General features: G+C 50.8%; 1 protein-coding gene across 1 annotated transcript in view; it reads left to right on the top strand.

Annotated features, from left to right (window-relative positions):
* Positions 1-431: 431 nt before the first annotated feature.
* Positions 432-22,595, top strand: part of LOC119963232 (toll-like receptor 2) — a 79,813-nt gene continuing 57,649 nt past the window's right edge. The window contains exon 1 of the mRNA XM_038792032.1: positions 432-690. The gene's annotated coding sequence lies outside the window, so the exon portion shown is untranslated. The remainder of the gene's footprint in view (positions 691-22,595) is intronic.

Consider the following 22,595-nt stretch of genomic DNA (forward strand, 5'->3'; position numbering starts at 1 on the left):
ACAAAATGGCTAGAAGCAGCCAGACAGAGAAATACACATCACAAAATCATCCCAGAGAAGAACAAAGGGGACAATGGGCCAGGGCAGGGCCAACAGAAAAATTATGCCAGGTATGTGAATGGCTCAGAGTGAGCTGAGGAAGACAATAACTATGGAAATGAATTTCTGTCCAAACCAGACAGAAACCTATTCCACTAATGGCAAACTAATTCAAACTGTCCCAGTATCTCCTAGGAGTCATTTGCAAGCAATCAGGCAAGCTCTGGTAACGTCATCAGCTATTGTGAAGAAACTGATCAGGTTAACTTCTTCCTGAGGGTGATTAGCGCCCTTTTTGTCTTTGAAATCGATCAGTGGGAGGAGCCAGCCGGCTCCATTGAAACATGTGTGCTTAAAGACACAGGACACAGACAAGTGAGAGAGTGATCTTGGGTAGATTTTACTCAGAAGTTCCGATTGAGAAGTTTTGCACAGTACTGTAGTTTGGGCTGGAGGAGATTTGAGAACTAAGAAGAAACTCTAAAAACCTACGAAGGGACCACCACAAGGAAGAATTACGGGCCCAACAGGAGAAGCAAGTCTCCACGAACCAGGTGCAGAGGCAGACCGTAACAAACTAGGACCCAAGAAGCCAGAGGGGAGGCCGACGATTTTGTGTGTTTTTAAACAGACCCATTCAGCTAGGAAGTGGTGAGTATATTTTGTCAGTTTACAGAAACTCCCAATTAGGCTAGGCTTGTTGAGGAGGGGTGTTGAGGGACGGTATATAACAACCTCTTATAAAACATTGCTAAAACTGTTTAAAGTAAGGATTTTTCATTTCGTCATTAGTCCTAGTTCTCATAGACATAATTGCAAGTGTGTGTGTGTGTAGATTTCAATTTGGGTTGTGGATTTCAAAAACTGGATTTCCTTTTCCTTGAATAAATTACTTAATTTTAATTCACCTTGGTTGTGGTCTCGCCTGTTCTCTTATCGCTCGCCCTGGCCAAGTCACACTCAAATGCCAGGAAATAATTCCGCAGTTGAGAATCTTTGAGGGGGTCCGGGCGCCTCGAACCTCTCACCCAGGAGGAACCAGCTGGTTAGGGATAAACAGGAATTCCTCCTTCTCTCTCTCTTGTGAAGCAGCCCTAGTGAGGCACTTACAGGGTGGTAGTTTTTTCCACCGACAAGAGAGAGAGTCACACAGGTGTAGGTAGTGGTCAGGATAGCTGGTGTGGCATAAGGACAGAGTCACCGGTCAGGTATAAACGGTGAGCCTTGCTCACTCACCCTTGCGAAGCGGTCCCAATGTGATGCTCTCGGGTCTTTGATTTCAAAGATTGCAGGGGAGAGACATCCACAGCTATCTGTGACACCAATTCCAGCCGGGTGAGGGGTAAAAAGAACACCCTTCTACAGCAGTTATGTTTGTTAAAACATTCACATTTCCAAAGGAAGGGGGAATCTGGTGCTATGCATAGTAATGTATATAGTTAGATATAGGGCCTCCGACCAACAGGTGGGGACGATGATCCACCATGTGACTCCAGAGATCGGCAGTTGGTAGGAAGTTGTACAAGAGGGCAGTCGCATTAGAAGCAGCTCCAGGATGAGCAGCATGGTGCCGGTGGTTAGCACTGCTGCCTCACGGTGCCGAGGTCCCAGGTTCGATCCCGGCTCTGAATCATTGTCTGTGTGGATTTGGACATTCTCCCCATGTTTGTGTGTGGGTTTCACTGCCAAAACCCAAAGATGTACAGGGTAGGTGAATTGGCCACGCTAAATTGCCCCTTAATTGGAAGAAAATTAATTGGGTACTCTAAATTTATTTAAAAAAAGAAGCAGCTCCTGAAGAATTCACTTATCCGTTACCGTTTTTATTACAGTTCGTTAGTTATCTTACTGGATGTTCTATGTGCATCTTTACCACGACCACAACACAGAACATAACACCCGACTCCGAGCCCGTCCGCAGATAGTAGTCTGTATAATAGTGAGTGTCCTGGTACCTGGGGGGAATGTCGCTGTCTCTTCATGAGGAAGTTTTTGATTCAATTGTATCTTAGTTTGTTCTCTTTCGGGAGCTGGAACGTGTCCGTGAGGCCAATGGATAGAACTCCTAACCTTTTCAGGATACCGCTCACCATGACATACTGATCCCCCCCACCCCGGTCCGTAACCATCTTTGTCGCAGTGAATTTCCTCCTCTTATTGAGCAGTATGACGACTCCCCTAGCCCACGTCTCGTAGCATGCCTGGTATGACTGTCCCATCAGCTCTTTCATACCTTCAGTCTTTCATTCTCCCTCAGGTGTGTCTCTTGGAGGTAGATTACATCAGCCCTCAGGCTCTTCAGATGGGCAAAGACTCTGGATCTTTTCACTGGGCCGTTAAGCCCCCTGACATTCCAGGTGACTATCCCGACAGAAGCCTCTGGCGCCCCTTCCCCCACGGGGCCAGCCAAATTCACCAAGTGGATGTGGACCTGCACTCTGGGGTTTCCTTTTTTTGGGGGCCATCCAAAACGGCTGTTTTCGATATCCTTGGTCCCGTCGTTGCCATGTGCAACCTGTGCAACCAGCGTTCTATCCCCCCCCCCCCCCCCCCCCCCCCCGTTCCCCAGTCCGTCTATCGCTCTCCACCCCACTCCCAGAGCCTCTGGGCATCGCCTCTACCTTCTCTCCCTCCTTCCCCTTAACCTGTCGTTTTACGCCGCACCCCCCTCCAAGCACTCTCCTTTCCCGCTTTGGTATCTTTCTGTCCTCTCCCCCTCCTTCCTGGGACTTACATTTGTGCAAAAATGTGCAACTCCATTCTGTGCAATTATTCATTAACATCCATTATTACTGTCACTGCGGCTTCCCCAGCCCATGCTTACGTACAAACACCTGTGCTTCGCTTGGTGTGGTGGAATAAAGTTCCTTATTCTGGTAGGTTACCGCCAATTTGGCCAGGGACTGGACCTTGTTTTCAAACAGGCTGTTTTGGCTCCATTGTGTTTGGCCAGGTCTGCCCCAATGTCCTGGTACACTCACATCGTGTGTCCTTCCCATTTGCAAGGTCGCATGCATCTTGCCCAGTTCAGGGTTCGTTCCTTATCTTGGGGCTGGTGGAGCTTGGTGATGATGGCTCATGGTACTTATCCCGGCCAGAGCGACCTGTGGGCCCTGTCCACTTCTGGGAGCTTGCGGAAGCTTTCGCGCCTCCAACCAGCTTACTCAGCATTTGTGCCACATACTCAGCGTGGTTTCTGCCCTTGGTGTCCTCCGGCAGACCCAGAATCAGGAGATTATGGCGGCGTGACCAGTTATCTTGGTCCTTCACCTTCCCCTCGAGCACTCCTTGAGTTGCCATCAGCTTCCACTTCAATGAGGCAATCTGGTCATATTGGTTGGTAGCCGCCTTATCGAGCTCCTGCACTGTTGTCTCTTGCGTCTTCAGTCGCCGCTCCATCCTGTCAAACGCCTACATGAAGCAAGCCACAGCATCCGCGACCGCCGACTTCACCCTCACTGTAATTTCCTTTTTTAATGGCAACTCATTTTGAGCTCTAGGGTTAGGAGTTCTGTTGCTCATTATGCTCTCCTTAATTTGCTCTGTTTTAATTATGCTAGCTCAAGAGTCCCCAGGTATCTTTTCGATACCGCCACAAGGTTCAAAACCGAATACTGATCAAAGACTCGATACACCAGTTAATAAATTTCAAATCAATGCACATTTATTTACACAGTCAATTATACTCATGCACAAACTCTACTCACTAAACTACAACTACTACTAAAAGCCTATACTTAGCTTCGGGTGCCCACTCAGTCAGAGGAACAATGGCCGTTGTCCGGTCCTGAGGCTGCTGGCATCGAACTGGTATAGAATAGAAGCTAGGAGCGCCTATCTCGTAGCGTGCGTTGATTTTATACTTACTTGTCTGGTGCTTGGCAGGTCTCTTGTCGCTGAGAGCCAAGGCCAAGATAACGAAGATGAAGAAGAGGAGGATCTGTCTTGGGGGCTCCTTTTTATACCCCAAAGGGGCTTCGTGCTCTTTTGGACGGTCCTTGAACTTGGCCCCAATTAATTGGACCATGTCCTAATCATCTGTATTGATTTTCTCCAATAAAGGGGTCGTTGCTTGATCGCTGGGCGGGTCCTAGGTGACCATTGGCCTGCCTTTGTTTTAGTCTCCACTGGCGCCGGGGAGTCTGCTCTGGTATCGTTTGCTTAAATGTTTCTCTTTTGTCCCCGGAGATTGCTCATTACTATGCTACTGGCTTGTAGTATCGGTTTTGTCTGGGAGCTGCAAACTCTAATCCACAGACAAACCTTGCACCTGCTTGTTTTCTTAGCATTGTCCAATTTTCCCTTTACTCTCTGCAAGTGTCCATTTTGAAATCGGGACGTGGCCACCCCAGGTGGCTACACTCCTTCCTTGTGATCCTCGACGCGAAGCGTGAAGGATCACATTACTGCGTTGTCTTCATTCTCTGACCAAGCTAGGCTCTACACTGTCCTATACTATGCAATACAATTTAACCTAAATCATGTTAAATACATGCATCATCAAAAAAAACTCTACGGGGCGCTATGGCATTAAGGCATGCATTACAAAATAAAAAAATTGGAACCTCTAACTATTCTCAATAAACTACCCTCACTCAAACAATTCAAAAATATCCTAACATCTTAACTGTACAAAAATAGCAGCATACACATTTCTCTGGCTTGGCAGTCGAGCACAGAGATCACACTTCTTTATTGAGGCAAACAAACACACACCAAAAAAAGGATGGTCTTTAATCCATGTCAAGGGGTTCGGGGGTCTGGTGAAGTCCGAAGATAGGGGATCTAAACCTGTATACCAGGGTGCGAAAGCGGTAGGCTCTCCTTCGCCATTTTCTCATCCTAATGGTCTGCATGACACTGCAGAGTATTGCCAGTGCTAAAAGTGCTTCTACAACATATGAAAGTGAATACCAAGTGATAAACTTATCACACCAGGTTAGGGTACTGTTGACTGTTGCTGGCCTCTGTGTACTGCGGGGCAGGGAATCATTGACGGCCTGTGGGGTGGGGGTGAGGGGGTTTGCATCCACGCGCAACCAAAGGGATCCCGCTAAGATCCATGCAACAAAGATGGAGGTCGTCTTCATCTTCTCTTCTCCTCTTCTTTTCTTTTCTTCTCTTCTTTTCATTTCTTGTGGTAGTCTTTGAGTTTCCGGAATCCTGTGAACACAAGCATAATACCTGTTATTATCTTGCTTAAGATCTCGTGTGTTTGTCTGTCTGTCCTTTATTGCCAACTACCCTTTATAATTGGTCACCATCTGTGACTCCCTCATTTTTTTTAAAAACCAAATTGCTGGACAAGACATTCTAGAAAAATACTGACACAGTGCGAGCCGTCCCGCAGCCTGTGCAATTTACCATCCCAATGTTTGAGGATGTAAATAGCATGTGGAGGGCAACCCAAGGGTCGCTGTGAAACAAACCAAAAAATTTTGAACTGAAAGAGCCAAAATGAGGTGCGTATGGGCCGCGGCGGGTAAGAAATGGATGGATTCCCCGGTTAGGACGGTATGTGCTCTACCCGAGCGTAGCTGACCAGAGGGGGTCCTCAGGCAGGTCGGGGACCAGTGCCGTTTCTCCACTGCCTGAGTAACTGGCAAGAAGGGGTACGAATGTGGTCATCGTGGGGGTTGCAGTAATGCCTCTTCCGTCGAATCAGAAGAGCAGTTATGAACCGGTGTATGGGCAAGTTCTCAGAGGTTTCTGCGGATAAGCTAGTCGGTTGTCCGTGGACAAACTTGCTCCATTAACTGCCAGGGGGTGCTAAAGGAGTGGTGGCGTGGGGCGGTAAAAACGTGCAAATTCGAAACATTGAACACTTAACAGAAACACAAACAAACAAACATGCAACAAACTTGGTGCAGGTTCCATCAGAAAGGACACCGTATCTCTCTATTGGTTCCTTTTTAACCATCATCTGGACACCTCAGTTCTCAGTAGCGAACAGAGTCGCAAAGGGATTCGTTTGGTGGGAGTCATACTCAATGTCATCATCTTCTCCCAGCTGCCATACTCTCGACTGGAGTAACTTTGCCAAAGCTGCAAATTGGGGTCCATCTCATTGTTCCGGATGAGCCTGAACGAGTTGTCTCGATGCCAAAATCGAGTATCAAGTTTTGAACTGTAGGGGTTCAATCCGTAATCGTCGGGCGGTGGGTCTGGGTCAGGTGCTTTGATGTAGGTGATCTCAAAGAGGTCACTAGAATCATGCTCGGAATCGCTGGGAGTGGGGCTTGGTCAGGGGGATAGTCACAACGTGGTGTGCTGTGGCTGTCGTCAGTGCAGTCGCAATCACTCTCTGTCGCTGCTGGTTGGGGGCGGGGAGAGGCGGAGTCGTGTGTCTGGGGGTGGGGTTCAAGTGTCTGAGGACGGGCTGGACTGGCTTGGGGAGGGTAGGAATGCGTCTTCTGTGGGCGGGGCGTGGTCGTCTGCTGCTGTGAGCAGGATGTGATGTGTGTGGTTATTCTGCGAGCCATAAGCCTTGAGCTGGTTTATGTGAAACCACGCAGACTTTCCATTAGGATATGTGATCTTGTATACCGAGGGGCTTACTTTGTCCAAAATGGAGTACAGACCTGAGAATTTCTGTGAAAGGAATGAACTTGGGTTGTATAGGGAAAGCATCACTTGCTGCCCTACTGCAAACTCAGTGGCGTGCACTGTCTTATCGAAACAAGCCTTTCTCTGTTACTTCTGTGTTCCCAGTCTCACAGCTGCTGCGAGCTGGGTTGCCTTAACGTTCTCTATTAGCTGCTGTACAGCGTTTTCATGTGTGAGGGCTGTCACTGCGGGGCTGGTCAAATCCAATCCTAATAAATATTCTGTCCCTTTCATGGGCCGTCCGGTCATGAAAGTGTGGGGGGTGTATCCTGTGGACGTGGATACCGTGCTTCCTAAAAACATTAACGCAAATGGGAGGACTGAATCCCAGGTGCTGTTGTTTTGCTGAACCATTTTTCTGAGGGTGGCTTTAATGTCCTGTTCATTCGTTCGACGATACCACTTGACTGGGGTGGTATGCAATATGGAATTTTTGGGTTACACCGAAAATTGTGATGACGTTTTTCATAACTCGTCCTGTAAAATGGGAGCCTTGATCGGACTCTATACTGCAGGGAGTCCCCATCTTGTAAAGATGTGGTGGGTTAGGATTTTTGCGGTTGTCTTTGCTGTATTTGTTCACGATGGAAAAGCTTCCACCCATTTTGTGAAGTTGTCGATGAACACCAACACATACTTATATCCATTTCTGCAAGGGGGTAGGGGTCCTATGAAATCTATCTGGAGATTAGTCCAGGGGCCATTAACGGGGCGGGTATGACTAAGTTGAGCCTTTGCATATCTGCCCGGATTGTTCTGGGCACAGATTAAGCAATTCTCTATGTAGTGTGTCACATCGGCTTTTAAATTTGGCCACCAGCAGAGCGGTCTGAGGTGGTCTAAAGTGGGGTCAGTTCCCTGGTGTCCATGATTGTCATGGAATTGACAAATGAGCTGGTTCCTATCCTGCTTTGGAACTACGTAAACGCTGTCTTTCAGAATCACACCGTCATGTGTGGTTATGGAGTTCCTAAACTTGTCATAAGGGGCTGGGAAGGTTCCCTTTAAAACTTCCCTGAGTTTCTCATCCTGTTTCTGAGCCTGAGCTAAATCCTGTATGTTGGTCTGTGAGACCTGAACTGCGTGTACTGGGGTGCTCTCAGTGAGGTTCCAAAAATAACCATGTCTAGAACCTGCCTTCGCTAGGGCGTCTGCTTTAAAGTTACAGGGGAGGGGGGGGGGGGAAGAAAGGTGGTGACTGCGAACTTTAACAATGCCATATTTCCTGTCCTTTGTCTGCTCTAAAATATGGTGGAGTAATGGGGCTGAGGGTAGGGGTTTTCTGTCTGCGGAAACAAATCCTCTTGTTTCCCACAGGGGTAGGAATTCCGTGAGACTATTACAGACACACAAGCTGTCTGAATATATGTCTGCTGGCGTGGGGAACAAGTCGGGGTGGTCTACTATATATGCTATCGCTGCCAGTTCTGCTGCCTGCAAGCCTATTTGTCCTGGCAGCTTTAGGGAAATCTCTTCTAGGGCGCGCCCCTGCGCGTCCTCTACATAAATGCCGCAACCCGTTATTCGTTTGCCATTCAAAACTGTGGAGGAGCCATCCACATAAATTTTCAGGGGTGCGCACGTGTCTGTGGGTTGGGGTCTCTGGGGTGTGCTACCTCTCTTCCTGGGAGGTGTCTTCAGAATGAATGGGCCTATGTTGTGCTGTGTGGAGATAATCTCTCATTCATGAGGGGTGCCTGGGTACTGTAAATTGTCCGCAAGGAAAGTGTTCGTTTAACTGTGATGTCCCGTCCCTGTAAAAGAAGGGTCCAATGGGCTGCTCGGATTGGCTGACTGTGCCATCTTAAGTCGGCTGTCTAACAATAGCTGTGTTGGGGTGTGTTCAGTGAGGATGGTGATGGGGTTGAGTCCTGTAAAGCAGGCGAAGTATTGTGCTGCCGAAAAAACTGCGAGCAGGTGCCTTTCACAGGCAGAAAATCCTTGCTGGACAGGGTCTAAAACTTGTGAGGCGTATGCAACGGGTCGTAACTGGTCATGGCGTTCCTGGAGGAGCACGACCGAAAGGGTTCGGTCGGTGCTTGCTACTTCGATAGCGTACGAGGATAGGGGGTCTGGGGATCTGTAGTGCGGGGGCTGTGCTGAGTGCTCATTTTAAAGCATCCACGGCATCTGTATGCTGTGGAAGCCATTCCCAAGCTGCCTGCTTCTTGAGAAGTTCAGATAGGGGCGCTGCTTTCGTGGCGAAACCGTCGATATGGTTTCGTCAGTAGCCAACCATCCTAAAAATGACCGGAGGGCTGAGACATTGTGGGGAAGGGGCAGTTTGACGATCGAGTTAATTCTTTTTTGCTCGATCTCGCGTTTACCATGCGTGATAACTGTTCCCAAGTATATCACCTTTTCTTCCAAAATCTGGGCCTTTTTGGGATTTACCTTACAGCCAATTTCTTTCAGGATTCCCAGGAGTTCTGCGAGAAGCGAAATGTGCTCTGCTTTTGTGTCTGTCTGTAGTAGCAGGCCGTCTACATACTGGACCAGACAATCGGGGCGGGAAAATTTTACTAAACCTTTTGCCAGCTGTCGGTGGAAAATGGAGGGGAAGTTGTGGAAGGCACGTCCACGTGTACTGCTGTCCTTTAAATGTGAATGCAAATTTATACTGGCACGCTTTAGCTAATGGAATGGACCAAAAGCCGTTACTAATGTACAAACTGAAAATAATTTTGACTGGAGTCCCTGTTTGAGCATGGTCTCGGGACTCGTGGCTACGGTGGGGGCTGCTGCTGGGGTTACTTTGTTCAGTTCCCGGTAATCAATGGTCAGTCGCCATAATCCATCCAGTTTCCTGATGGGCCAAATAGGGGCATTATTAGTGGAGGCTACTGATCTCAGTACGCCCTGGTCTAATAAACTGTCTATCACTTTCGAGATTTCTCCCTCTGCTTCCTGGGGAAATCCGTACTGCTTCTGGGGTCTGGGGTCAGGACCTGTGATCTGCACAGAGCCAGCCAATTCTGCCACAGTCGTGCTTGTGCTGTGCAAATGCTGCTTTGTGTTCTTGCAGGACTGCCCTAACCTGTCTGTCTGTACTAATGGTTCGCGGGTCGAACCAGAAGTCTCCTACTGAGCTGATTCTATTCTCATACTCTTCTGTGAGCGTGGCGGGGGCTCGTGCTGCCTTTGCCATTTTCCATACACACTTATTGACTGGATCAAAGGAAAGGTTGTGGGAGCTCATAAAATCGATGCCTAAAATATGTTCTGCTGTGCGGGGCTGATCAACTAACACTATGGGGTGCTTGGTTGTTATGTTACCGATTTGTATCGCTATGGGGGCTGTGATGTGTCCCTGTTGTAAGTGACCTGTAAAGCTGCTGAATGTAGTGGTGTCTGTTGTGGGCCATGTGTCCCTCTGGAACATCGTGGAGGAATTGATTGTGGTGTGGGACCCTCCCGTGTCCCAAAGAAATTCTACGGGCTGACCCTGGACTTTGCCTGCTACGACCGGTCGACCGGACTTATCCCAAAGGGTGTCACAGACCCAAGTTGGGGAGCCCGAACACCGTCAGTCTGTGCTGTTCATGTCTCCAATGTCTGAACGGGCGCTAACACTATGGATAGGCTTTGCCCTATTCCTATTTAGGGTGCCAGTCTGTTGGCCTCTCTGTTGTTTCTGTGGCGCATTGCACTCTCGCGCAAAGTGTCCTAACTGTCCACAGTTATAACACTCCTGTGATTTGGGCTGGGGTGGGCTGTTCCTACTCTCATTTACCCATGTGGGGTTCTGGTGCGCTTTAACTGTATGCATGTCTGCATCTGCCTGCTCTTCCTCGGGTTTGTTGAATGTGGTTTTGCTGTGAACGGATTGCTCCCAAGTGCGGGACAACCTTTTCAAAACCCATTTCTCATTGTGGGCCTCATCTGAGGGGTCGTAATTCGTGCAAGCTCTCTGTCCTGCCTCTGTTGCATGGGAGACCAGGATTCGAGTCCACTTGGCCATGTTATCTGCGGACAAATGGGAGCGGGCTAATTCTCCAAAAACTGCTGTGAAGTGTATCCACAAGCGTCCAGCAAACGCTGTGGGATGCTCTGTTTTCTTTTGCCTACATCTGTTTAGGCCTTCTACCGGGTCTCCTCTGTTGTAGCCGATTGCATCAAGGATCGCTGTGTGCATCTCTGTTAGGGTGCTTCCTCCTACATTCTGTGGGTCGGGAAGGGTTGCCACGACTGAAGGGTCGAGGCTTAAAACTGTGAGCTTTACCTGTTGTCTCTCGTCCAGGCCATACATGGTGGCCTGCTGTTTTACTTAAACGAGAAATTGGTGGAGGTCTGAAGTGGGGAGGAACGGTGTAATGTTTCCACACGCGTCCCGTAATTGGGTCACGGTTAAGGGGGTTGTGTACAGAAACTCTGCTTCTCCTTCTGCTGCGGCCCTGCGGTGCGTGGTTACTGGGTTCATGGGGGTATGTTCTGCCTGTTCAGTGGGGGGTTGGGGTGCTCCCCTTTTCTGGGGTTTCTCCAGCGTACGTGCTCCATGTACGTATCTATGGCCCAGTTCATTTAATTCCTGCCAATCGGGGCCATTTTTCTGATCTAATTGGGGTCCGAATGTACTCTGAAATCCATTTTGAACTGAAAGCAGGGATTGCAGTTCAGCAATTTGCTTCCGGCACTTTGAGTGGTCTACGGAGCTCTGCCTTTGTTCCGTTGTAGAAGCATGGAGTGCTCATAGGGCTGCTTTTAAATCATTGCACTGTTTCTGCAATGTTTCTACCTGCTGCTCGGTTTCCTGTCTTACCAAGACCGCACGTTGTGTGTCCTGGTAGGCCTCATCGTACTGCGTCTGGAAGCTACTTAAGTGCGCAAGACAAGACTGGTGTGCCCTCTTGGCATCATCCACAGCTCTGTCCTTTGCTGCTAACTTCTCTCTCCCTCTGTTCTCCTTCTCTATCTCACTCACGTCTACCTCGCTGGTTCTATCTCTCTCCTCTATCTCTTTACGGAGCGTCCGAACGACGTCCTCTGTGCCTCACAATTGTGCCAGGCAGGACACGATTGCCATCGGCTTGCGAGCTTTTCCCAAGCACTTCTTGTGGATCTCTGTCAGGTTCTCCCACCAAGTATGTCCTATACTCCCGGGACCTGTTTCCTCATTAGCGCAGAATTAACTCCAAAGGGGCCATCCTTTCCCTTTGAGGTATTTCCTAATTTCCTCTTCCCAAACGGGACACTGTCCTACCCTACTGGTCGTTGCGACCTCGAATTCCTGGGGGTTCATAAGACGTTCCATTGCCTTCATTACCATCTTCCCTATCTCTGGGTTCTCTACTAAATTTGGATCACGGGGGGTAAAGCAGTGATATAGATACGGGTACAGCTTACGCTAATTTCCGGCGTACAAAACTCCCGACAGTTTTACGCAACAAAATCTCTCGGGTTTATCTTGTATCCCTGTTAGTACGCATGCATTAACACACTTCCGAATTCTGGAGGCTTGATCAGTATTGCTCAAACACTTGTGGTTTTTCTGTTTCCAATTGGATCTCTAATTCAAATTTTGGGTTCTCTCGGAGAGGTGGGGCCACTTCTAAGTCGAGTCCCGTCAGATGTTGCCTGTAAATGTTGCTCGTTATGCTCTCCTTAATTTGCTCTGTTTTAATTATGCTTGCTCAAGAGTCGCCAAGTATCTTTTCGATACCGCCATATGGTTCAAAACCGAATACTGATCAAAGACTCGATACACCAGTTAGTAAGTTTGAAATCAATGCACATTTATTTACACACAGTCAATTATACTCATGCACAAACTCTACTCACTAAACTACAACTACTACTAAAAGCCTATCCTTAGCTTCGGGTGCCCACTCAGTCAGAGGAACAATGGCCGTTGTCCGGTTCTGAGGCTGCTGGCATCGAACTGGTATAGAGTAGTAGCTGGGAGCGCCTATCTCGTAGCGTGCGTTGACTTCAGACTTACTTGTCTGGTGCTTGGCGGGTCTCTCGTCGCTGAGAGCCAAGGCCAAGATGATGGGCCTCACGGTAGCATGGTGGTTAGCATCAATGCTTCACAGCTCCAGGGTCCCAGGTTCGATTCCCGGCTGGGTCATTGTCTGTGTGGAGTCTGCACGTCCTCCCTGTGTGTGCGTGGGTTTCCTCCGGGTGCTCCGGTTTCCTCCCACAGTCCAAAGATGTGCGGGTTAGGTGGATTGGCCATGCTAAATTGCCCGTAGTGTAAGGTTAATGGGGGGATTGTTGGGTTACGGGTATACGGGGTTACGTGGGTTTAAGTAGGGTGATCATTGCTCGGCACAACATTGAGGGCCGAAGGGCCTGTTCTGTGCTGTACTGTTCTATGTTAAGATGTTCTTTTGGGCGGTCCTTGAACTTGGCCCCAATTAATTGGACCATGTCCTAATCATCTGTATTGATTTTCTCCAATAAAGGGGTCGTTGCTTGATCGCTGGGCGGGCTTGCCTTTGTTTTAGTCTCCACTGGTGCCGGGGAGTCTGCTCTGGTATCGTTTGCTTAAATGTTTCTCTTTTGTCCCCAGAGATAGCTCATTACTATGCTAATGGCTTGTAGTATCGGTTTTGTCTGGGAGCTGCAAACTCTAATCCACAGACAAACCTTGCACCTGCTTGTTTTCTTAGCATTGTCCAATTTTCCCTTTACTCTCTGCAAGTGTCCATTTTGAAATCGGGACGTGGCCACCCCAGGTGGCTACAGTTCCATTCATTGGCCTGTTGGCGGGAGGCCGGTGTTGGTTTCGGCGACCCGTCTCATTCAGCCATGTCTTGCTATGCCTCACTCCGCGTGTCCGCTGCCTCTATCTTTCTCTTCTGGCTCCTGCTAATTTAATCTTCTCTTCAGCCCTTTGACTGATTTGAGGTCATATTTCTGCTTCGGTGGTGGGTTTGGAGGTTGGCGAAAGTGGGGGGGGGGGGGGGGGGGGGGGGGGGGGGGGGGGGGGGGGTTAAATGGTTTATTGAGCCATTTCCGGGCTAAATGTGCCTAATTCCAAGTTTCCAAGAGGAGAGCCACCTTTCCGGCTACAGTGGAGAATAAAACAAAGGCAGGCCAACGGTCACCTAGGACCAGCCCAGCGATCAAGCAACGACCCCTTTATTGGAGAAAATCAATACAGATGATTAGGACATGGCCCCAATTAATTGGACTAAGTTAAAGGACCACCCAAAAGAGCGCAAAGCCCCTTTGGGGTATAAAAAGGAGCCCCCAAGACACATCCTCCTCTTCTTCATCTTCATCATCTTGGCCTTGGCTCTCAGCGACGAGAGACCCGCCAAGCACCAGACAAGTAAGTCTGCTCAGCACATCCCCACCACCAGAAATCCTTCGTCTATCTCAAATACTTGAAATGTGTCTATGAAAGTAAAACAGAATTGTTGAACAAAATTACTAATATCAGTCACTCTGGAAAAAACTGAAAGGGGGTAAGCGCTGCAATCTAGGAAAATGCTTGATAAAAAACTGATACTAATTCATACCAACAAAACACAGAAACATATGGGGCTGGATTCTCCAATTGGCAATGCTGAAATCGTGTTCGGCCGGAGAATCACAGTTCCCGACGAAATCGGAGGTGGCGCCGCTTTTCTGATGCACCGCCCTCTCCAAAGGGGCGTACTCAGAGTACGCCGCGCTGCGTATCGACAGCCTCAGGACATTGCCTGAGGCCCGTCCCCTGATGCCCCGACCGGCCGAGTTCCCGCTGACGCCGGTCGCGTGTGGTCTCATCCATTGCAAACTCGGCGTGGCGGTTGTGGACTCAGTCCAGCACCGCCACAGTCAAGGGAGGACCGATCCGCGGGCGGGGGGGGGGGACTTTATTAAGGTGTAGGAGGCACTGTGGGGGGATGGTCCAGGGCAGCGAAATGGCCAATGGGGGGATCAGTATTTTGCAGGCCGGATCTGTGGGCGGCCTCCGCCATGTAGCACGGCACCCCTGCAGGCCGCCGCGGTGTGCATGCGCGGCCACATACCTGGCAATTCTCCAGACCAGATCGGCAGCTAGAGCCGGGTGCTCTAAGCTGCCGGCATGCTAGCCCCTAGCAAAACGAAGAATCGGTGACTGTTTTACGCCATTTTTTTTGGCGTAAAACGCCGGCGTGGGGACATAGCCTCAGAATCGGAGAATCCAGCCCATGATGTTGAAGACATTGGATTATTAGCAGAACAACATTGTATGCGAGTTGGCTGCAGTAGATAGGGAGCATATATATGATGACCAGGTACCTATAAATGAGGTAATGACATTTCTCAATCTCAGATTTTCACTTTAGCAACCTTGGAAATAAGGGATGGCTAGGGCATTGAAGGCCATTAAAATTGAAAGAGCTGGAGTTACCCTATTATTTTTGAAAATTTTGTCTTCAATTTCTTTGCACCAGCCCATTAATCTTGCACTGGGACCCCACTGTAAGTGGGAGATTGTCAGCGGCAGAGAGCATGTGTGTCTGGAAGACTTGCCCTGCCCTTGAGCGGGCAATGACCCTCTTTGCCCTGACCTTTAATAGTTAGGGCAGAATCAGCTCTTTTGCTTGTCAGGTGGTTGCCTATGTCCTGTGCTCAGATCCTGGGGGTCCCACTTCATGGGGTATGTGGGGGTTAAGGAGGAGGGACAAGAAAAATGGTTCTTGTAAACTGCTCTTTGGAAAACCCCAGGAACAAAATTCAACTGCTGCTCAGTCAACTCCTTTTGCACAAGAGCTGATGATGTTCATTCTGCTAGAGCTTTCATGGTGTGAGAGCAGGTCAGAAAACTAGGTGGACTCACCTTTCCACCACATAAACAACCTGTATGTCAGGTTCACCATGCGTTTTCAGGTCATGTGAGGCAAGAGTGAGGAAATTAATGAGATGGGAAATTCCTTTCACTTGGTTCGAGCCCTTGCCACTTGGTTGGAGTGGACGCAGGCTTAATTCAACCAAGTTGACATTTGTATTGTGATGGAGGCTCAGTGATTCCTGGTTGGGCCAGAATTTGCTTCTTCACCAAGGGTTCTGCAGTTAACCTTTGATTCAACCCACCATTCGAGCCTAGAATTTTGACACCCATTATTTTGTGCTATTATAAAATTGCATTATTTACTTAATTGTGTTACTTCTCTTGTTATATAATTTGGAAAAACAAGTTACAAATATAGGCTGTCAGCAGGTTGCATGGAGTGTGTAAAATTGATCACCATGGCGACACTGTGCAAGCCGTCAACCTCCCACCGCAGATTTTTACCCACGGGTAGAGGCATCAGGATGCCACTCACCCATGGACCATTTGATTCCCTTGAGAGGCCAATTAATAGCTACTTAAGGCCTTTCTCCCACTGCTTTCTGGGATTTAGCAGTGGGTCCCAAGTCTAAGTGCCCAGGTAAAATCTTGGGGCCTTGTTGCTGGGTTGAAGTGGCTTCTGTTCAGTCTCCCAGTGCCCAACAGAAATCCTGCCAGACATTAGTCCCCTTACCGTGTGTTCATTCCCCCCTAACCCCCGCTCTATTAAAACCAGCACCGCATATTCCCACTTCACATGGAGCCTGCTGGCCTGGTCCTGGCAAAATCCTCAACTTAACTTCTAGTCTAGCAACAGGGCATGTCTCTGGCAATTGTCTGTCATCCCAGCAGTGACCAACGCTCCCGGCGGGGTTGTTGGCACTGGAGAACTGCTGGCCAGTTGATTGGCTGGTGGCTCTCGGGGCGGGACTTCTTTGTGAACAAGGTGGAAGCCCCATCCCAAGCCAATTAACAGGCTATCTGCTGCTAAATGGCTGTGGCTGAACCGTAACCCTTAAGCCAAGGGCAGGGCTGCTGCCATCCATGTAAAAGATCCCCCCCCCCCCAAAATTGCTATCATAATCCTCTGTCAATGTTTGTGAGCTGGGTGGGAACGGGATGGTGAGACATTTGTTCCCCAGCACTGGCCTTGCTGAGTCTTCTGTTGTCAGATCTATTTAACTATTTATGACAAATTGGCATTTGCTGCAATGGGACCATGCTTTTGAGGTCTTCTACTGCAGGAAATGAAAAGCTGATAGGAAAGATGCAGCGGCTCTACCTGCTCAGGAGGTTAAACACCAGTCCGCTCAGAATGGGACCCCGACATATAGAAATTTATGAGGCTCCTGTCTTTCTCCAGCAAACCTGTCATTCATTGAATCACAACAAACAGTTCAAATGGAGCCAGCAGGGGCCTCACGGTAGCATGGTGGTTAGCATCAATGCTTCACAGCTCCAGTGGTCCCAGGTTCGATTCCCGGCTGGGTCACTGTCTGTGTGGAGTCTGCACGTCCTCCCCGTTTGTGCGTGGGTTTCGTCCGGGTGCTCCGGTTTCCTCCCACAGTCCAAAGATGTGCGGGTTAGGTGGATTGGCCATGCTAAATTGCCCGTAGTGTAAGGTTAATGGGGGGATTGTTGGGTTACGGGTATACGGGTTACGTGGGTTTAAGTAGGGTGATCATTGCTCGGCACAACATCGAGGGCTGAAGGGCCTGTTCTGTGCTGTACTGTTCTATGTTCTATCTACTTCCGGAGGGGCTCTGTAGGGGGAAGACGTGCATGGGGCAGCTCCCGCTACAGAACTAGGTTTTTTCTTATTTTCTGCTTGTTTTTCTTGCTTGTTTTGTCCGGGGGGGTTTTAATCCTTGTGTGTTATCTCTTCTGTGCACACTTTAAAAAAAAAAACGGAGAGGGGAGAAGAGAAAGGGAGAAAAGAGGAAAAGAAAGAAAGGACCCACGCAGCGCTGTCCCGGAGGTACGAGCAGGGGAAAACAAAAGGCCGCAAAGGACCGGACAGCAGTGGCCCTTGGGAGCGAGAGCAGCCGCAGACTTGGAGGCAGACGTGGGGATCCCCCCCCCCCCCCCCCCGCCCCCCGAACAGAGCAAGTGCCTCGGAGCGCGGACCTGAAAGCCGGCCCCGACCGCGTCTCCCCCCACCCCGCACAGAAGAGCGTGGACGGCCGAGGAGAAGCAGCACCGAGCCAGCAGGAACTATCTGCGAACAATCCCCCCCCCCCCCCCCGCGCAGAAGCAGGCGACCCGAACCAAAACGGGGACCGAGCCAGCAGCAAGGACACCCCCCCCCCCCCCCCCAGCGGCAACCACCACGAGGCAGGTGGCGGAACAAAGAGGGAGTCCCAACCCGACCAGAAGCCTCTCTCTCTCCTGACCCTGGTGAGTGAGGAGGGGAAAAGGAAAAGAAGAACTTCTTTTTCCAAATAAAAAAAGAGACTTTGGAAAGAAACCTTTAAAGGGAGGGGGAAAAAATTTCCTCTTTTTGTCTGTTTTTTCTTTTTCCTCCCACTTTAAAAAAAAAACTTACCTAAAAAAAAATTTCAGAAGGGAGCCAGAGCAGGGGGAGACGGGGCACCAAAAGCAAACAAGACAACACTATGCGAGCCCGTTCAGATGAGCCAATGTCACACGAAGCGGGGGAACCAAAGCCACGCTGCAACAAAAAGACCTGGTCAGACACAGGAGTATTTCCCCCCCTGGGCCAGAGGGGAACTGGAAGGCAGCCTTTGCCGAGGCGCTGAGGGAACATCAGCAGGGAAACAAGACAGAGACCAGAGCAGACATGGAGGCCGCAGTACAGGCCGCAATGACCAAGGCCCTGGTGGAGGTGCAGAGCAGAGAAGAAACTGGAAGCCCAAGAGAAGAAATTGGATGCCCAAGAGGAGAAACTGGAAGCCCAAGAGGCGACCATTAAGGAGCTGGAAAAGGCCGCAACTGACATGAGCGACCGGATGATGGCCCTGTTGAGAGAGGCAGCGAGACTGGGCACAACGCAGGGGAGCCTGAAGGGCAGGGTAGACGACCAGGAAAACCACTCAAGACGACAAAATGTCAGGATAGTGGGCCTACTAGAGGGGATCGAAGGTAGAAATCCCATGGCCTACGTGGCTGTGATGCTGGGCAACTTAGTGGGGAGGGAAACTTTTCCCGACCCACCAGAAATGGACAGAGCACACCGGTCACTACGCCTGAAGCCCAAGGTGGGGGACGGCCCGAGGGCAGTTATAGCTAAACTGCACCGGTACAGAGACAGGGAAACAATCCTTCGCTGGGCCAGGAAAAACAGAACTTGCAAATGGGAAAGACTTCATTAGAATTTACGAGGACATTGGGGCAGACCTCGCCAGGCGACGGGCCGAATTCAATAGAGCGAAAGCAGCTCTTCACAAGAGCAATGGCCGTTTTGGTATGCTGTACCCAGCGAAACTCTGGGTCACATACCAAAAAAGAGTATTTCTTCACAGCCCCCGCCAAAGCAAACAAGTTTATCGAGGAACACGGGCTGGAAAAACAACAGCGAGGGTAGAAATATGGGGCCCCAGGCAAGGGACAACAGCATGCTGACGGAGGCGGGGGGAGCGGTGAGGCAACGCCACCCCTCCCCCCACCCCACCCCCCCAGGGCGTGTCCACCTGAACAAAGAGCAAACCAGTACCTGAGGGATCGCCACAGATGGGCGACCAGGCCCCAGCACGAGGGAACGAGAGCAGCGGAGAAGGGAGAGCAAGCGAGGAGAGCACAGGGTAGGATGGGGGAAGAGCGGGCAGAAAAACGCAGAGGCTGGGCAAAGGAGAAGCGAGACAGAAACTCCCGAGAGGGTGGTCACCGCACTAGCAGGAAAGCTAGCGCTGGGGACATACAACAAAGCAGGGCCGCAGCGCACCCCCAACAGGGGGAAGGCGCCAGGCAGGGAGGGGGGGAAACCACTCAACAGAGGCGGGAGAGCAAACGGCGATAGGAGCAGGGGAAAGAGGGACAAAGGAGGGATATATGGGAGAGGGGGAGGAAAGGGAGGGATCAGGGAGAGGGGGCACAGGAAGGGAGGGACCCGGGGGGTGGGGAACACTGGGGCGGAGGGACAAACAAGGCCAGAAAAGGAACAACAATAGGGCTACAAAGTGCCACAACAGAGGGCTCGGAACAAGGAATCGCTACAAGCATCCACCCAGTACAGTCTCTGGGCGAAGGGAGGCCGCCAGAGCGCAGGGGGCTACCCGCATGGCAGTCGCACAGCGGGCGGCCATGTTGGGTACCCCCTGGGCGAAGGGAATCCCTGGAGCGCAGGGGCCCGACCGCACGGAGAGAGCAGCGACAGCGGCCATCCTGGACGGCCCCAGAACAAAGGGGAGGGCAGGGGCGCGTCCACCAGGTAAATATTGTTAATCCTACAGAAGCGAAGGGACAGAAGCCCCCAACCAGGATAGTCACCTAGAACGTAAGGGGCCCAACGGCCCAGTGAATAGATCCAGAATCCTCACCCACTTAAGAAATATGAAGGCCGACATAATCTTCCTCCAAGAGACGCACCTGAGAGAGCAGGACTAACTGCGGGTAAGAAAGGGCTGGGTGGGACAGACCTACCATTCCTGCTACAGGACGAGGGCCAGGGGGGTGGCAATACTGATCAGCAAATGGATGATGTTTAAGGTGATAAAGACTGTTACGGACCCAGGGGGAAGGTACGTCATGGTCAGCGGGGCCCTGGATGGGGCACTGGTAGTACTAGTTAACGTGTACCCGCCCAACTGGGACGACACGAGCTTCATCAAGCAGACCATGGCGGAAATCCCAGACACAGCGACGCACCGACCAATCATGGTGGGGGACTTCAACTGTGTACAGGATCCAATGACTGATGGATCAAACCCCAAAACAGGGAAAACCTCAAGCATGGCAAGGGAACTCAGTCACTTTATGGAACAGATGGGAGCGGTGGAGCCCTGGAGGTTCACCCACCCAGGGGAGAAGGAGTTCTCCTTCTTCTCCCCAGTACACAACGTATACACCAGAATTGACTTCTTTGTGGTGGGAAAAACGGTGCTTCCGGGGATAGACAAAGTGGGATACTCCGCAATGGTGATATTAGACCACGCCCCACACTACATGGACGTGAGGCTGGAGATGGGCAGGGCCCAATGCCCCACATGGAGGTTGGACATTGCCCTACTAGCTGGTGGGGGACTTCACTGTTCCCGCTGCTGTTCGCTCTAGCGATCGAGCCACTAGCAATTGCGCTCAGAGCGGCAAAAAGCTGGAGGGGGATCCAAATGGGCGGCAGAGAGCACAGAGTCTCACTCTATGCGGATGACCTCCTCCTGTACATTTCAGACCCACAAAGCACCATGGACGGCATCATCGCGCTCCTGAAAGAGTTTGGTGCCTTCTCGGGCTACAAACTCGACATGAGCAAAAGCGAGATCTTCCCAGTATACCCGCGGGGGGGGGGGGGGGGGGGGGGGGCAGCACTAAAGGGTCTGCCGTTCAAACAAGCCCGACACAAATTCCGCTAACTGGGGATCCAAATAGCCCATGACTGGAAAGGGATCCACAAATGGAACCACACCAGTCTGACAGAGGAAGTAAAAAAGGACCTGCAAAAATGGAACACACTCCCACTCACCCTCGCGGGGAGGAGTCCAGACGATCAAAATGAATGTGCTACCCAGGTACCTCTTCCTATTCAGATCCATCCCGATCTACATCCCCAAGGCCTTTTTCAAAGCACTAGACAAACTAATCATGGCATTCGTATGGGGGGGGGGGGGGGGGGGGAAGAAACAATGGTAGAATCCCAAAGAAGGTCTTACCAAAAACAAAATCCAGGGGGGGGGGGGCTTGCCCTCCAAACCGTGTAAGGGGATGGATCCAGGAGCCAGAAGCCGAATGGGTGCGCGCGGAGGAGACCTCCTGCAGGGGGACCTCCCTCCGGGCCCTCGCCATGGTGGCACTCCCATCCCCACCCAAAAAACACTCCAGCAGCCCGGTGGGAATAGCCACCCTCCAATCCTGGAACCAACTACGGCAGCAATTTGGCCTGACCAAAATGTCGGGTAAAGCTCCCATCTGCAACAACCATAGGTTCACGCCAGCGCTGACTGACGCCACCTTCAAAAGGTGGGGACAGGTCAGAGGGACACTGACAGTCAGGGACCTATACACGGACGGCAGGATCGCAACACTGGGCGAACTGACAGAGAAATTCCAGTTTGCCAGGGGGAACAAGCTAAGGTACCTGCAACTAAAAAACTTCCTACGAAAGGAGACAAGGACGTACCCACAACCACAAAGACAAACACTACTGGACGCAAGCATACTAGATAAATTAAACTGTAGCGACATGTATGACCGACTGGTAGAAGGGGCCGACACCGTACTGGATGCAACAAGAATGAAGTGGGAGGAGGACCTGGGGATTGAAATAGGGTGGGGTCTCTGGAGCGAAGCACTGCATAGGGTCAACTCCACCTCCACGTGCGCAAGTCTCAGCCTGACGCAACTGAAAGTGGTACATAGAGCCCACTTAACAAGAACCCGTATGAGTAGGTTCTTCCCAAAGATGGAGGGCAGATGTGCACGGTGCCAAAGAGGCCCGGCCAACCACGCCCACATGTTCTGGTCTTGCCCCAGACTTGTGGAGTACTGGACAGCCTTCTTCGAGGCCATGTCCAAAGTGATGGGGGTGAGGGTGGAGCCATGCCCAAAAGTGGCGGTCTTCGGGGTTTCAGACCAGCCAGATCTATTCCTGGGGAGAAGGGCAAACTCCCTTGCCTTTGCCTCCCTGATCGCCCGCTGTAGAATCCTGTTTGGCTGGCGGTCAGCAGCACCACCCAAAGCTGCAGACTGGCTGTCCGACCACTCGGAATCTCTCCAAATGGAGAAAATCAAATTCGACATCCGAGTCAGACGACGGCTTCCACAGAACGTGGGAGCCATTCACCCAATTGTTCCAGGATCTGTTTGTGGCCAACGAACAAGCAGAAGAGCAGCCAGGTAGCCAAGAAACGGGAAAGTAGCCAAAGCATGAGAGGGAGAGATAGACCCGGAAGGGGGGGGCAGCTAAATCTAAGAGGAAGGAAAGGCGAACCACGGGGGGAGGGGGGGCAGAAGCCGGCGAAGGGGGGTAGAGGGAAGAGAAAGGGAACAATAGAGAGCCGGGGAGGGGGGAGGCAGGGAAACATTAACAAAT

The sequence above is a fragment of the Scyliorhinus canicula genome, chromosome 3 (assembly GCF_902713615.1).
Source record: "Scyliorhinus canicula chromosome 3, sScyCan1.1, whole genome shotgun sequence".
Taxonomy (NCBI): Eukaryota; Metazoa; Chordata; class Chondrichthyes; order Carcharhiniformes; family Scyliorhinidae; genus Scyliorhinus; species Scyliorhinus canicula.